General features: G+C 37.6%; 1 long non-coding RNA gene across 1 annotated transcript in view; it reads right to left on the reverse strand.

Moving 5' to 3' along the window:
• Positions 1-14,344, reverse strand: part of LOC140684800 (uncharacterized) — a 38,390-nt gene continuing 24,046 nt past the window's right edge. The window contains exon 4 of the long non-coding RNA XR_012057611.1: positions 1-141. This is a non-coding gene — a long non-coding RNA (uncharacterized lncRNA). The remainder of the gene's footprint in view (positions 142-14,344) is intronic.

Genomic DNA, 14,344 nt, shown 5'->3' on the forward strand with positions numbered 1-14,344 from the left:
ATCACCTCCACAGGAAAAAAAAAAAAAAATCTTGAGGTTCTACTTACATGAAAATGTGCAGTTAATAAGTTTGTTTGTAGCAAGATGACCTGTATCCATGGGGCTGAACTGGCTGATGTCGATTTAGTTTTTGTTTTCCTCCTGGAGAGAATATGAAAAGTACAGACATGTGTTAGCATGCTTGCTATACCTTTCATTAACAATTTCAATTACTTGGAAACTTCTGTTCCAGCTGGCCAAGAAAGATAGGTTTAGAAATTAAATAGCTTGTATAGTCTCTCCCTATTTAATTGATATGTGAAGACAGATTGTTATGCAAATTATTTTTAATTACTGAAAAAAGAAGGCAGCACAAACTTTGTTTTTATGACATAGTACCAATTCTCTATTACTTGTCACCTCTTGTTTTTTACCACAATGGCTTGGCTCATCTCATCAATAAATGGTGCAGGAACTCCCTAGCAATAGTTTCACTTTCTTCTGGGGAATACCTACTGAACTAATTTTGAATTCTGTTAATTTAACTGGGCTCTCTAGAAACTCAAGACAGCAAACTCAAAGCATCAAGAAAGGATGCCTGGTTTTGAAATTCACAACTCCTTCTGTGAGCAGATGATGCCACAATTCAGGCTTACTGACAATACAGTACAGAGCAAGGCTGGGACTTGTTTATATAATGATGTTTCTGTCATGTCACCTATCCCTTGACATGGGCAGAAATTTGCCTTGAGGAGGATATGCTCTTTGGGCATAGATTGGGTTGGTCATAGGGGGTTGATTCTGGTAACAGATAAAAGGGTAAGTGGACATAATCACTTGGAAAAACTTCAAACATGCCTTTGGAATTGCTTTACCTACTTATTCTTGTCCTAGGTCTCTTTTTGCTTTGGGTTGTGGCTTTTTTTGTGTGGGTCTTTTTTTTTTAAGGAATATACAGGAAATGACACCTAACAACTGGTTCTGCCAGTTCTATAAAACATGCCTCCTAAAAAATTAGTAAGGATTCAAGTTAGGTCAGTCAGAGTGAACTCACAGGCCTGTATGTCACTTGAAAAGTGTAGTGTTCCCTCACATGGAAGCAAATATAAATGAAATATAAACCAATTTCTCAAAGTTCTCTGAGATCTCTGCTGCCCTTGTAAAACAGCAATGTTCCTTTTGGATAAAGGGAGCCAACAATATGAGTATAGGATATTATCAAAAAAAATAGGAAATTGAAAACATCTGTATTCACCTAGAAAAACAAATAAAATAATACTGATGAAATCAGGCAGGTTTTACTAGTACTTTATCCTGTAAAGATCTCCAAGAGCTTTGCACTAAAAAAAATGGAGGGACAATATTTCTGAAAGAAGCATAAAAGGGGCGAATTTCTCCTGGGGAAATTGGTCATCTATGCTTTAGCCATAAGGGAAGAGAAGGCCCTAAAACAGAAGGTAGGAATCCCAATGGCCAGTGCTCTGCAAACTCAGTAGGCAGCAAACAAGTACAGAAATACTCCAGAACATGCCAGCCATGCTTAATTCATGCTGTAACCCTGTAAAAGGTTTTCAGTACCATTTCCTAGGTAATGGTGGAGAGCAGTTTAGCTCTTGTGATTAAGAACTATGAGATGATTTGTTGGAAAAATAAGCTTTAAATTATTTTCCTCTTCTGAACTAATGTTTCTGTTTGGCTTGTCATTCAAGAAATTAGTGAACTCCTTAAGTAAAAAAGTATTTATAGCACAGTCTTCTGCACCTGCCCTGATCTATAATCTGAGAGCCTACTCAGATACCACACCAAATGCTAAGAAGCACATGACCTAACTCATGACCTAAGATCTTAAAATAGCTCTGAGAAGGTCTTTTTTATTTTTTCCGTAAGACTCCTTTCACTCTAATTGCACTACTGTTATTTGCTAGATTTCAGCTGAGCAAACATGTCTCCCAAGTTTTTGTATTATGCTTTCTTTTAAAATCAGATTTGCTTTAGCTGGTAGTTAGGAGTCATGCTCTGAAAAAAATCTACATAAAACAAGTAACAGAAAAACAAAACCCAAAGTTCACTCTTGGTGATGTCTTCCTACATATTTCTCTTTATAGCTTCAGACCAAGAAAATATTTATATAAAAGATAATTTATAACTGTTTGTCTGTATTCATATATTGTTGGATTTATGTCCCACTCAGTGAAGTCTCAAGTCACTTACTTAAATCTGACTAAAGTAATCTTCTATTTAAAAAGGGTTTAAAAAATAGTCTTTAAAAAGAATATCCAGTCCATTTTGATTTAGAGTATGGTATTGTGCCATAGAAAAGAACAGTGAAGAGGCCAAGTAATAGAAAAAGGCAATTAACGTGCAATGAGGGGGAAAAAAATACTACAATCAACTGTACCCAAACACCAAACTGAAAAGAACTGTGAATCAACAAATCCAAAAAGAAGCAACTCTTCTGGTGAGAGTCTGCTCCTGACCTGACAGTTGTGCAGAAATTGCATTAAAGCTGGTGATCTCCTCTGATTTACACTATCCCAAATGATATCAGACCCAGTTCTACTGAATGCAATTGAGAAAAAGTTCTGGGCAACAAGAAGGCCAATACCTTCAAAGGCAGAGTTCCATCCTTGTGAAGCAGTTCATTTGCCAGTGCTTTGAGCTATATATAGATAAATACACTACCACTGTAACATCTGCTGCCATATCTACAAGACTACAAGGTGTCCTGAAATTTAGCTTTGCAGTTTCGTTGGGGATTTCTCCTTAGCAGAACAAAGAGCAACTACCATTGCATACCTCTAACAGATTTGTGTTACTGATCTTATTGGTACAGTAACATATGAGAGTAGAACAGAGTAGGAATGAAAAATAGGAAACAAGAAATCTGACTATATTTCTGATGTCCACCTCTTGATACAATAGTAGAGAGATGCTGTAGAGAAATATCAGGGCAAACATATATCCCCCTTCTCTTGGCTGCAACTGGGAAAAGTTCAAGTGTTTTAGGAATGTCCTGAAATCATATATCAGAGTTCACAGCAGTTCATACAGCAGTAGCAACTTCTGCAGCACAGAAGGAAAAAAGAAAAGCTGCTGCAGTAAGTGAATGAACAGAAGTTGTTGGGCTGTACATGTGAGCATTCCTCTCCTGACAGGATTTAGTTTTGTCCTGTGGAGGTTCTCAACCATCACACATCAAGGCATTGATCTGAATTTGGACAGGATGTAGGAAAATATGTCCACATTCATACAGTCTAAATTAACCTATCTACCTATGACTGATGACTGAGGAATTTACACAGTAGTCTTAAGAGATTTCTACCATGAAGAAATATCAGAGTAGGACATTTCTACTGCATGATTTTGGCTCTGGGAAAAGCAAGTTTACTGATAGCAAAAAAGCTAATATTACACTTAACTTTCAGGAATGATTCTGCTTCAATCAAACTCAAGAAAATAAGTAATTAAGCTGTGAAAATTCATTATATAAGCCTAGGAGGTAAAGAGGTTATTTCTGGAAGACAGGAGACTTTTTATTTGACATGAATATTCACCTTCCTCAGGATCAGGGAAGATCCTGAGAACCAAACTGATTGTGCCTTCAAACAGTGTAAATTTTTGTCAACAGCCAACCCTGCCAGGTCTGGCCAAAGGTTTTTTTGCCATCAGAACTAGACCCACTGGGGAACAACAAAACTCACAAACAAACTAACACTTAAAGGAAAAAACTGTCTACTGAAACCCAGAGAAGTATTTTTTTCTGAGAGGAGAGAAAGGAAAGAAATATGCATGCAGCCTTATCTTATAAACAACCATTCATCATGCAGCAGAACAAGTAATACTTTATCCCCTTCACTTCAGACCTTGTATTTGTACAGCCTGGGACCAGCTGCCACAGCAAGAGAGCTGTGAAAATGTTCAGTCCCAGCTCAGGAAACCAGAGTGCAGCCCAGGTGCAGACTCTCTCCTGACATTTATCTCCATGTGTCCCACAACCTTATCTTGGTCTTTCCTATTGTCCCTGATAGCAAACATGCATTTGGTATCACTGAGATCTTTGCAACTTGATATGTTATTAGCATGCCAGATGAGACTCAGCAATAGTAAACACAAGAAATCCAATCCATAGGAATAACAAATATATACTAATCTGTCCTCTCATTAGCTCCTTTTTCTTTCTCTGAAACATTTCACTAATTACTTGGCAGTTAATGTTTTTTATTGTTAAAGGAATTACTTCATGTTCTCATTAATCTTCATGCTATTTTTGCTATGAAAAGCTATTTGGGCAAAACTCATGGGTCTTTGTAATTTACTTTTACGTACTGCTTTCTGTCCTGGTGAAATAGAAAAAATAAATTCCCAGATCGTTTTCCTGGAATCAATCCTGATTTGAATGTAAATTCATCAAACCTCAGAAAAAGTATTTTTTATGTTCCAGTATAAGATCCAAATTACCAGATGCAAAGGGAGTATCTGAAATAGCAAGTTGACAAATTCAGTGAAGAATATTATTTTTCTTCAGAGAAAAACTATCTTTGAGTTAGTTAAAATTATCTCACATACTATGATGCCAAAATTATTGGCTTTCCATTTTTGTGGGAAAGCTACTCACAGCTGTTGGACACAAGACTGCCGTGGGGCTTGTCACACAACAGCCCTTGGGCAATAGCAGCGAGAAGAGTCCCTGCACACCCATCACAAACGTACCGCTGTAATTAATGCAGTGTATCACAGCATGTATATTTCAGCATGCAGGTGCCAGTTTCAAGCATTAAGGTCATTACAGATAATTAGAGTTCACAGCTCCTTTTCATTTTGCAGGTAAAATTGCCTCTTTTTTTTTTCAAATTTTCAATAAATTTTACTGAGTAACACATTGGTTTGAAATCTGTCAAGGACCTGGTGTCACACCTCTCCCAGTTCCTCACTGGCACTGTAACAGTGGGTGGAAAAGCAGCAGTTTGCAAGTGTCAGCAATAAACCCACTGGTGGTAATCCTCTGCCTGTCAGAGTGTTTAACACCCATCTCAACACTCCTATGGTCTGCAGCAATTGTTAATCAAGCAGAATTGAAAACTGGCACTCAAACGGCATAGCTGCTATGGCCGGATAATAGCCTAGGAGCCAGCCAGGAGCTACAGTTTCATTAGGAGCTATTTTAACATTCATTTGTCTACAGGAACAACAAGCTTAGCAAACAACTGGCCTGTCACCAGAGCCCTCTGCCAAAGACTCCTGGAAGCTCGTGGCTGAAGTTTTACAAAACATCACCCACAAACCTTCCCAGTGCAGGCAGCAGTGAGCTGAACCAGAGCCACGATTCCTCAGCAGCCTTTTTGCACAAGTTTGACTCTGTTGCTGGCAATTTCAGTTCAGTAGTTTAGAGGAAAGATGGCGATCTCTAACACCAAGGCTGCATGTTCTAACACTAGCACAACAAACACAAATCCTGATGAAATGGAAGGCTGCTCACAGCCTTTCTTCTTTAGTACACAGCTCTAGAGCCAACGCTTCAAAACATACAACTGCTGAGAGTTAGTGAGATTTACATATTCTGGACTCACTCATCTAAGCTACGGAGATGACAGGACTCATGAGTGGGACATTCTGACTAATTTCATTCACTGATAAATGAGGCTTCTGCATGCTAACAGCTACTCCTTCTGAAGACCTTGTTAAAACTGACAACTACTACAAGTCTAAAACTGAGGCAGTTTTTGGATCCTTGACAGGTTGCCAGCTCAATTTCTCTATGTGCAGCTTTTAGTTTTTGGCTATTACCACAACAGCCTGAAAGATTTTTAAGGCAAGATTTGGCAGTGTTTGCTCATTGTTCCTGCTTTTATTAACAAATCCAGTAACAGCCAGCAGATAGGTAACAAGTGCACTCTGATGACAAGTGAATATAAGGAAAAAAGTGTGACTTTTTAAACATTTTGTAAGGTATTTCAATTTGAGTGTTTAATAGGTAATTCAAATTGTAAGATCTGTTGGTTTGCTGAAATAAATCCTGAGTCAAAAGATGGGGTACATGCTGAGCAGTTAAACCTTAACTTGGATTACAAAAGCAATACACCATGTTTTTGCAAAACATAATTGTTTTCCACATTATTTTCCTTGCAAAAGCAGAGTACTGGTTTCATTCTGATGTCTACAACTGCTCAAATCACTACAGCATGTTGTACACTTCACCTGAGCCCTTTTTGCTTGCTCTAAATACTCCTCACGTTACTTTGATGTAAAACAAGATAGAGATGCCTGTTTCTACAATACTCCAGGGTATAATTGCATTTCCTGTACATTGTAAGACAATTATATATTCAGAACTTCCTGGTATGGTTACTATTTATCTTTTCTTCCCACAGCATCACTTATTACCCAGTTCACTTTCCAGATCCTTTGGGCATGTGTGTATCACATAATGAGCACCCTGTAAAAATCCCCAAGCAAGTGTCAGACAAGTCAGTGTCAGAACTGAAAGACATTTAGCTGCTTCAGTACCCAAAGGTATAAACTCTAATTAGCACTTACAGCACTGCCAGGACCAAATTCTGCTTAGCACCTTTGCATGATACTATACTGCCCAACACAGACTCAGCAGCCTGCTTGGAGGCAAAGCTGAGATTGTTAATTTGGGGCTCTTCTCTGCGAACCAGACCTGAACATTGGCTTCTCTAAATAAAGAGGGTATCTGCAGAATCTCCCCTGTTCTGCAAAATACAGCCTCAGGATGGATGCATAGATCAAACATCTAGTTCTGGCTGTTGAGTGCTCTACATACAGGGGAAAATAATACACTCCTTCACCATACATTAAAAAAAAACATAGGATAAAAAACTTGGTCTGAAATGCTGTGTATGGAATATTTAATATTAGTGAACTATTTAAAAACAAAAACAATGGGATTCTTCCACTTCCTACCTGAGGTGAATCAATTCTCAGTATTAATACAGGAGCTTGGTGTTGAGAATAAGCTCTTTAAATTTTTTTTATCCTTTTTGGATTTTGTATGACATTAAATTTCACTACTTCCTGCATGAAGTTTATTTTGTTTAACAACTGCTTTCAGAGCATGAAAACCTTAAGCTCTCAAGAATTCTAACAAAATAGTTGGGGGATGACATTTTTGGTTTATTCCCCCACAAATAAATAATATATTCAATAAATGACAGTGCCAAATTTCATAACAGCTTTGAAACACATCCCTTAAATTTAAATACAGTAAATAAAGGACAAATTTAATTGTTTCAATGGATTGGATTTCTAAAAACATTACATGATTTTTTAATTTAAAGAGAAATTTTACAAAAGTTCATGTAACATTGTAGAGATTAAATAAAATAAATAAAAGCTTATCACTGATTCCCAGTTAGTGCCTCTGCCATGTAACTTACTTGCTTTGTGCCTCTGGTTCTGAGTCTGTGAAAAAAATTAAAACAGGCTGAAAAAGTGCTATTTATGAAGCACTGTAAGGACTGTACACAACTAAGAATATTGCTATTTTCCTCTACACTGCTGTTAGCAAGGATATATCCTACTTATTTCTAGGCATCTATACAGCACATAGCATCAGTATCAAAGGAAGTGGGCAAAAATTTTACTCAAATTTTAAAAGTAATCACATTAAGTATCATTAAAATCACACCAAAATCACATAGAAATCATATAGAATCACACCAAATCTCCTTTTAAGAAAGCCTTGTCTTTGAGAGAATACAGCTGATGACAAGAAGCTTGGGTTAACAAGGCACGAGACTACCTGAGCCTCTGGTCAGCTTTGCCACAGCCAACCTGAGCAATCTCTGACAAAGCCAACATGCCCATGCTGGGTCTGAGGAAAACAGGGATTACTGCTCTTCCTCTATGTTTCAAATATGAACACTCAGCCCTCAGTGAATTTTTCTCAGATTTTAGGGCTACAGAAGCCCATGTTACAACAGAGTAACAGAAACAACTAATAGTCTTAAGTTCACAGACAATGTATGAAGCAAAACTCAGACCCAGAATAGCAGATTCTTTGTTACCTCATGGCACATTTTTTGTTTGAACTTACAAAAAACTCTCAGGGTTTATGTTACTCAGTACTGGAATTCAACACAGAACCCACACTGCTTATTTTTAAAGCAAAACTAGACACTCAAGATTAAAAGAAAAATGAACAAGTCACTGAGTGATTTTCCCTGCCAGCTGAGCATTTTGCAACTCACAAAATTTTGAGAGAGCCCTCCATTCAGGGGTTCTTAATTTGTAAGTAAATTGATTTGTAATTCTCTTTTTCTTAATCTCTCTCTAATTTAAAAGTATATTTTTAACATTCTAAACATTCTCATTCATCCCCTTCTGACTTCCCTTATGATTTTAAATTAAGATGAAACATTTGCTATGTTAATGCACAATTTTTTCCCCCCAGAACAGCAGATTCTGGCTGTAGAAACATGACTGCAAGAGCATTGGGACTAGATAAATTTCTGCTCTCCTGTCTTCACAATAAATAATTTACTCCAGAAATAGCTGAAAACCTGTCTGTTGGAAGACAGTTATGATGACTGGGAAAGATGACAACTTTCAGGACATTATGGGGTGCTTAATTTATTTTATAGGTGGGCATAGGAAGCAGTCACTGAGTACACAACACATAACCAGGATGAGATTTTCCAGATGTTCCCAAAGAAGACCTCAACTTCTATCAAGAGTCAATAGGCATAACCAGTCACAGGTTTTTATTGAGTGGAAGACAAAAATGAGGAAGAATAAACCTAGAACTACACTTTTATCTCTCCCTATCACTGGCTGTGATAGAGCACAAGAACATAACAACATAGAACAAGTTTGATGAAGAGAGGCAGAATGGGAGCAAAATAGGAGGCAGAGTCCTGTGATCCTTGTTCATTCCCTAAATATTCCCTCTGCAACCAGAACTATGTCAGGAATCTCAACTTTCAAAAAGAAGGTATTTTTCCTACTTAAAAATGGCCTGATGGAATAAATTCAAACATAAGGGAAAAAAAAAAAAATCCTGGAGTGCATCTTTTAATGCCAAGTGTCTGCCTGGAACAATTTTTGTGGTTGCATATTAATCGCCTCAGAACAGCATAGAAATGTCGACAGCTGCAACAGTTATTCATAATGGTCCTTTAGTCCTTTACTTCCACAAAGTTGCTAAAATCTTGTATTTAATTATCCATGCCCTAATTATCACACAGAAAAAAATCCCACTGACCAACTGACCACTGAACAAAATCCTATTAATTCTGACCAGCTACACAAAACCCCATTAATTTTCAAGAAAAAGATTCAGTATCTGTGTGTAACACCAACATGGGCACTCTGTCCACAGAATCCCAAAGCTCTTCATATGCAAAACCACAGGGTTTTGCATATGAAGGGTGGGTGAAAACCTCTTGGGTTCAGGGACACTGAACACAGACATCTTGTTACACTGGGCAGCAGCTGCTCCCAGTGAAAAGGGGTCCCACTGCTGCATTTCTGCCTTTGGAAATCTGCATGGGATCTAATCTGCACCCTGCCTTTACAGGGGTTGCCTACATCTTCCACAGAAGTTTGTGATGGATGAACTAGCCAAAACCACTGCTGAAAACAACGGCTCAGCAGAATAAAGCATGCAAAGATGCAGGTTTTCAATTAAAAAAAACCCCAAAATAAATAACTTTTAGCTTTTACCTGGTGAGGGTCAGATGACATTTGATTATCAGCAGGGAATTCTCCAAGGTTGCTGACAGTTTTCTTAAGAATAGCTGATTGAAAGTTCCCTTTCAGATGAGGTTTTAGTGCACATCACTTGAGCCACTTTAACATTTGCAACTTATACACTATGTAGCCATTTGACTACATTGCCTGGTAAAACAGTATTTTTTATCATATGTGGCTTGAGGTTGGAAATGGGCAGTGCTAAAGCTACCATGGCAGCAAGTTTGATAAAACAGTGTGGAAGGCCAAGAGCCTTTTGTTCATTATTATTGACCAGTTTCAAAGCACACCCAAAGGAGCAGGGACCAGAGCTTGCAGGGAGGAGCTGCATCCATTAGTCATGGGACAAGTTTCAGATTGAGCTGATTTAAGAAAGCAGAAGGACGGAGCAGGGATACATCAAAAGCAGATTTTAACTGGAAAGCAACTGGGATGCTAGTAGAGAGTTTCACCAAACCAAATGAAGCAGCTTTCAGCATAAACCCAATAATGATATGTTATTGGGGATTTTTTTCTAAACACAATATTTTAGATGTTATAATTCTTAATTGTAGAGTGCAATAGAACATACAATATTTTAACTTGTCTTTGTTAACATAGAGCAGTTGGGGTAAAACAAAACCACACCAAAAATTAAGGAGCCCTCTCTTGATGAAATGGTAACTAAACTTTTAACAGAGGAATTTACCACAGAAGAGTGCAATGGAAATTTGAAACATCTGCAGGAATACATGTTACTAAATGTAAAACTGTTTTTTTCTTGTTTTCCATGGCTATTTAAATGCCACCAATATTATATAATACCATGAAAGAGACTTAGTATTTTTTTTTTCACTATGCTGAAGTTTTCAAAATCTTGGGAGGTTGTTTTGTCGCATTTGATTAATTTTTTTAGTATCAAACATTTCCACAGAACAAAAACTTATGGAACAGAGTTTCTGTTGACAAACAGGCTGACAACAATGATAGGATCTGTGAAGGGAGCAATATTAACAGAGAATTTTAGAAAACCAATTAAAAATTAGGAAGATTGTCAAAGAATACTGATTCTAAAAAACCATGACATTATTGTGATTCATAATCTAAATTCAGAATGATTAAATGCCCTTGGATTCAACTTTTCCAACAATGACAATTTATTCACAGAAATCATCATAAAGTGTTAGGGATGTTTCAGTCAAAGGCTCTGTCCTGTAGTTTTAACTGGGTAGAAATAAAAAAACTGGACAGACTAACATCAGAGAAAATCTTTACTTTTCAGAGAGAAGTAATGTACTTTGGGAAAAATGGTCTGAATTTCACTTGTTAATAACTAACTGCTCAGGTGGCTAATTCTGACAGCTCTGTTAAAATCTCTGTTAACTAGGCTGATGAGGTTAAGAAGGTTAACACTCATTTGGAAAAGAAAATAATTGCATTATTAAAAGGCTATTTGAAAGGGAAAAGGATACCTTTACATGTATTTGTGACTTCAGTTCTGGTGAGCAACTGGGCAAAAGCAAAGCTGAGGAGAAAGACTGGTGAGGGAATTAGAAAAAGTACAGACTTCTCATCAAAAAAATCCCCTGGATGAAAGGAACTTAAGTGTTTCTTTAATAAAGGAAACTAACAACAATTAGGCTATATAAAAATAACAAATAGTGCAGGAAAAGATAATCAGAAATTTCTTTTTAGCTGCTCTTTATAAGAAAAATGAAACAGTAAGCAGTTAGAAAATAAAAAATTGGAAATGGATGAAAACTTGGATAAAATATGAATCTATGAAGCTTCCTGCAGCAGATAAAACTGAGGCTAATATTTTGTCAGATAAAAATTAAAACCAGTTATGAGATGATCAGGAGGCTAAACACCATGGGAATTCTTCACAGCAGTTTTTTAGCCCTTTATGCTGCCCTTTTTACCCTTCCAAAGAAACAAAATAAAACCAGAGACTCAAAGAGTATAGTGCCATGCTTTAGGAAGGAAAATCGATAATTAAAAAGAAATCTAAAATACAGGCAAGTTATGTCAGAATTGCACTTTACAGATTTGGGATATTCTGTTTGAGACATCTGGCTCTGGCTATAGGGTCAGACTTCTGGAATACATTCCTCTGAGCTATCATGGCACATTTAGCTTTTGCCTTTATATTGTGTGTATGTTACTTTTCTGTTTCCCTATCTGTTAGAGACACAGTCAAAGCTTCCTGTGTTTATGGAATGTCTGCAAAAACCACTCATTTTTTGGGCAGGAAAAACTGACCACAAGTGCTGAATGTTCAGAGGTTTTCTCAAAAATCATCTGATGATTAAAAACAGGCTTTGGGAATAGAACACTCTCTCTCTTCCATCTCCAAAGCAGTGTGCTAATTAAATGCATGCATTTTAAAAAGAAGATGAGTGGGGTGGGAGTTGTTTTGGTTTTTTACTGTTTGGGATTTTTATTTGTTTGTTTTAATAAAGGAAAAGTAAAGGACCCTTTTTCCCCCTAGTAGCAAGAACTTGGATTCTGTCAACTTTGAACTTTTCAAGTTCTATTTCATTTGTGTTTGGATCTCGGTTGGGCATTTTCTCCCACTGTGCAAACACATACAAAGAATCTGCAGCATTTTCTGTGGAGTAAGATAAATAGCAAGCAAAAGCCCAAACACCCTCACATTTTGCCTAAATGCTAACTGTTGTACCAGTTCTTTAAAAAAGAACCATCACACTAGCTTGGGTCTCTTCCTTTCTTACAGTCTCTGACTAGAGAAGTAAAAAACGAGTAAAGTCTGGAACAGCATTTGTTAGAACCACAGTCCAACATTCTCAGCAGAAAAAAGAGGAGCAGCAGTGCTGCAATGATTCCAAACCAGTGGATATCCCCTTGGAAACAGGGTGAGCTGGTATTCACTACAGTAAACTCGAGCAAGGCAATGCTCTCAGCCTTACTGTACAACAGAGGAGCTCAGATGCAGAAAAGTAAAGCCACTTACCGACTGTAGAAAATCTCCTGAGAGGTGGGACTTACACTCAGGTCTCCTAATTAAGAAAACAGTGAAGCAGTTGCTGGAACATCTCTTCTGCAAGTCCTGTTCACTCTTTACCTTGCTTTAATGATTCTTATTTAGCTGAAGACTTTACCCAGATACAGAAAAACATAATTTAGTACTGAAAAACTAATGATTCGTTTTTCCTTTGCACCTTTTTTTGATGCAGTAGCAAGAAAAAACAACCACAAAAAAAAAAAAAAAAAAAAAAAGGAAAAAGCTGAGAAGCCATTTTTGTTTGTGAGGACTTGACAATACAAAGCTCAGCTGTAGGATGAATTCTGAAAGACTGTGAGTCCACCAGCTTTGTTTACTCATTACAACTGATCACCTAACAAATCTCAGCTGGATACTCCCCACTGTATTCCTTTCTCATTGCAATGAAGATGTGTACTGGACTCTATGAAGAGCCACAGGGAACATCACTAACAACAAATTCTATAGGGAAAAACCCTCACTGTCCTCTTTCTCAGAGAGTTTGCACATCTGGAACAGAGCTAAGACTTGACACTTGCCATTTGGCAATTCATGTGCCACCACACAATTTAACCTGGGAAGTCAAGAACATGTCCAAATGAAACTGCAGAGCAATTTTATGTATAATATAGTTACTCACACTAGACTTCAGCTAGGAGATACAATTTATTAGCACTTGCTTTATGTGCTATAAGAGATATTGGACAAGACATGGAAGATGTCTCTTAGATCCTTCAGCAATAACATGCCAAGGGAGACATGGGACTTTCAGCTTCACGTTTGCTATTGGTTCCATTTTCAAACCATTGTTATTTCTATCTTTTTGTCTAAAAAAGACCAGAAAAACATTAAAGGTGGAAGTGGTGCGGCATAATCAACTAAGCACACAGAATCAGCAGCAATAGGGAAAACCCTGGAGTTGAAGCAATCCAATGCTGCTTCAATTCAAAAAAGAGGGTTTTAGCACATAGCTCTTACCCTGAGGGTAAAGTAACTTGTGTAGGGCCCTCCTGCTAGGATGGTCCCATATACCCTTTAACAGTCTTGCAAAAAAGATTGCAGAAGCCAAAAGTATAATTTATTAGAAGGGAGGGTGAAAGCAAATGACTACAAAAGGGGGGTGGATTAAAAAAAAAAATAAAATGGATCCTTCTGTTTTTCAAGTACTGTTTTTTTAAAGTCAGCCTTATTAAGCTCCAGATACTGCTCCCTTAGCAGACTGCCTGTGGAGACACTCACTAACCAAGGGAATTTTGGAGCAGATGGTTTCCTGTAATACTTGCATATAAGAAATTGGTGTTTCTCTTTCCCTTTCCCACTGTGACTCTCTGAGATCGTCTCAAGTGCCTTGGCCAACTTAATTAGTCCAGTCAGGCCAGACTCATTTCTCTGGCACCAGCATTTAACAGCTCTGGTCAGCAGACAGATTTTTGGGGGCAGGTTTCATGTGGCTTAATTCTGAAATAATGAGAGAGAGGGAAATTCAAAAATTAAATAAATAGAAAATAGGAAGGCAAGCCTGTGGAAGTGGTGCCATCCATCCATCTGAGAATGCAGAGTGACCTGATCCCACACTTCACACTTTCACTGCTGCTATGCTGGAGCCGATGAGGCAATAGTCAGCAGTAAGGGCTGTGTTTTCTGCAACTACAACCTGCAGATTTCCTTGGA

This window comes from Taeniopygia guttata, chromosome 10 (assembly GCF_048771995.1).
Source record: "Taeniopygia guttata chromosome 10, bTaeGut7.mat, whole genome shotgun sequence".
NCBI lineage: Eukaryota > Metazoa > Chordata > Aves > Passeriformes > Estrildidae > Taeniopygia > Taeniopygia guttata.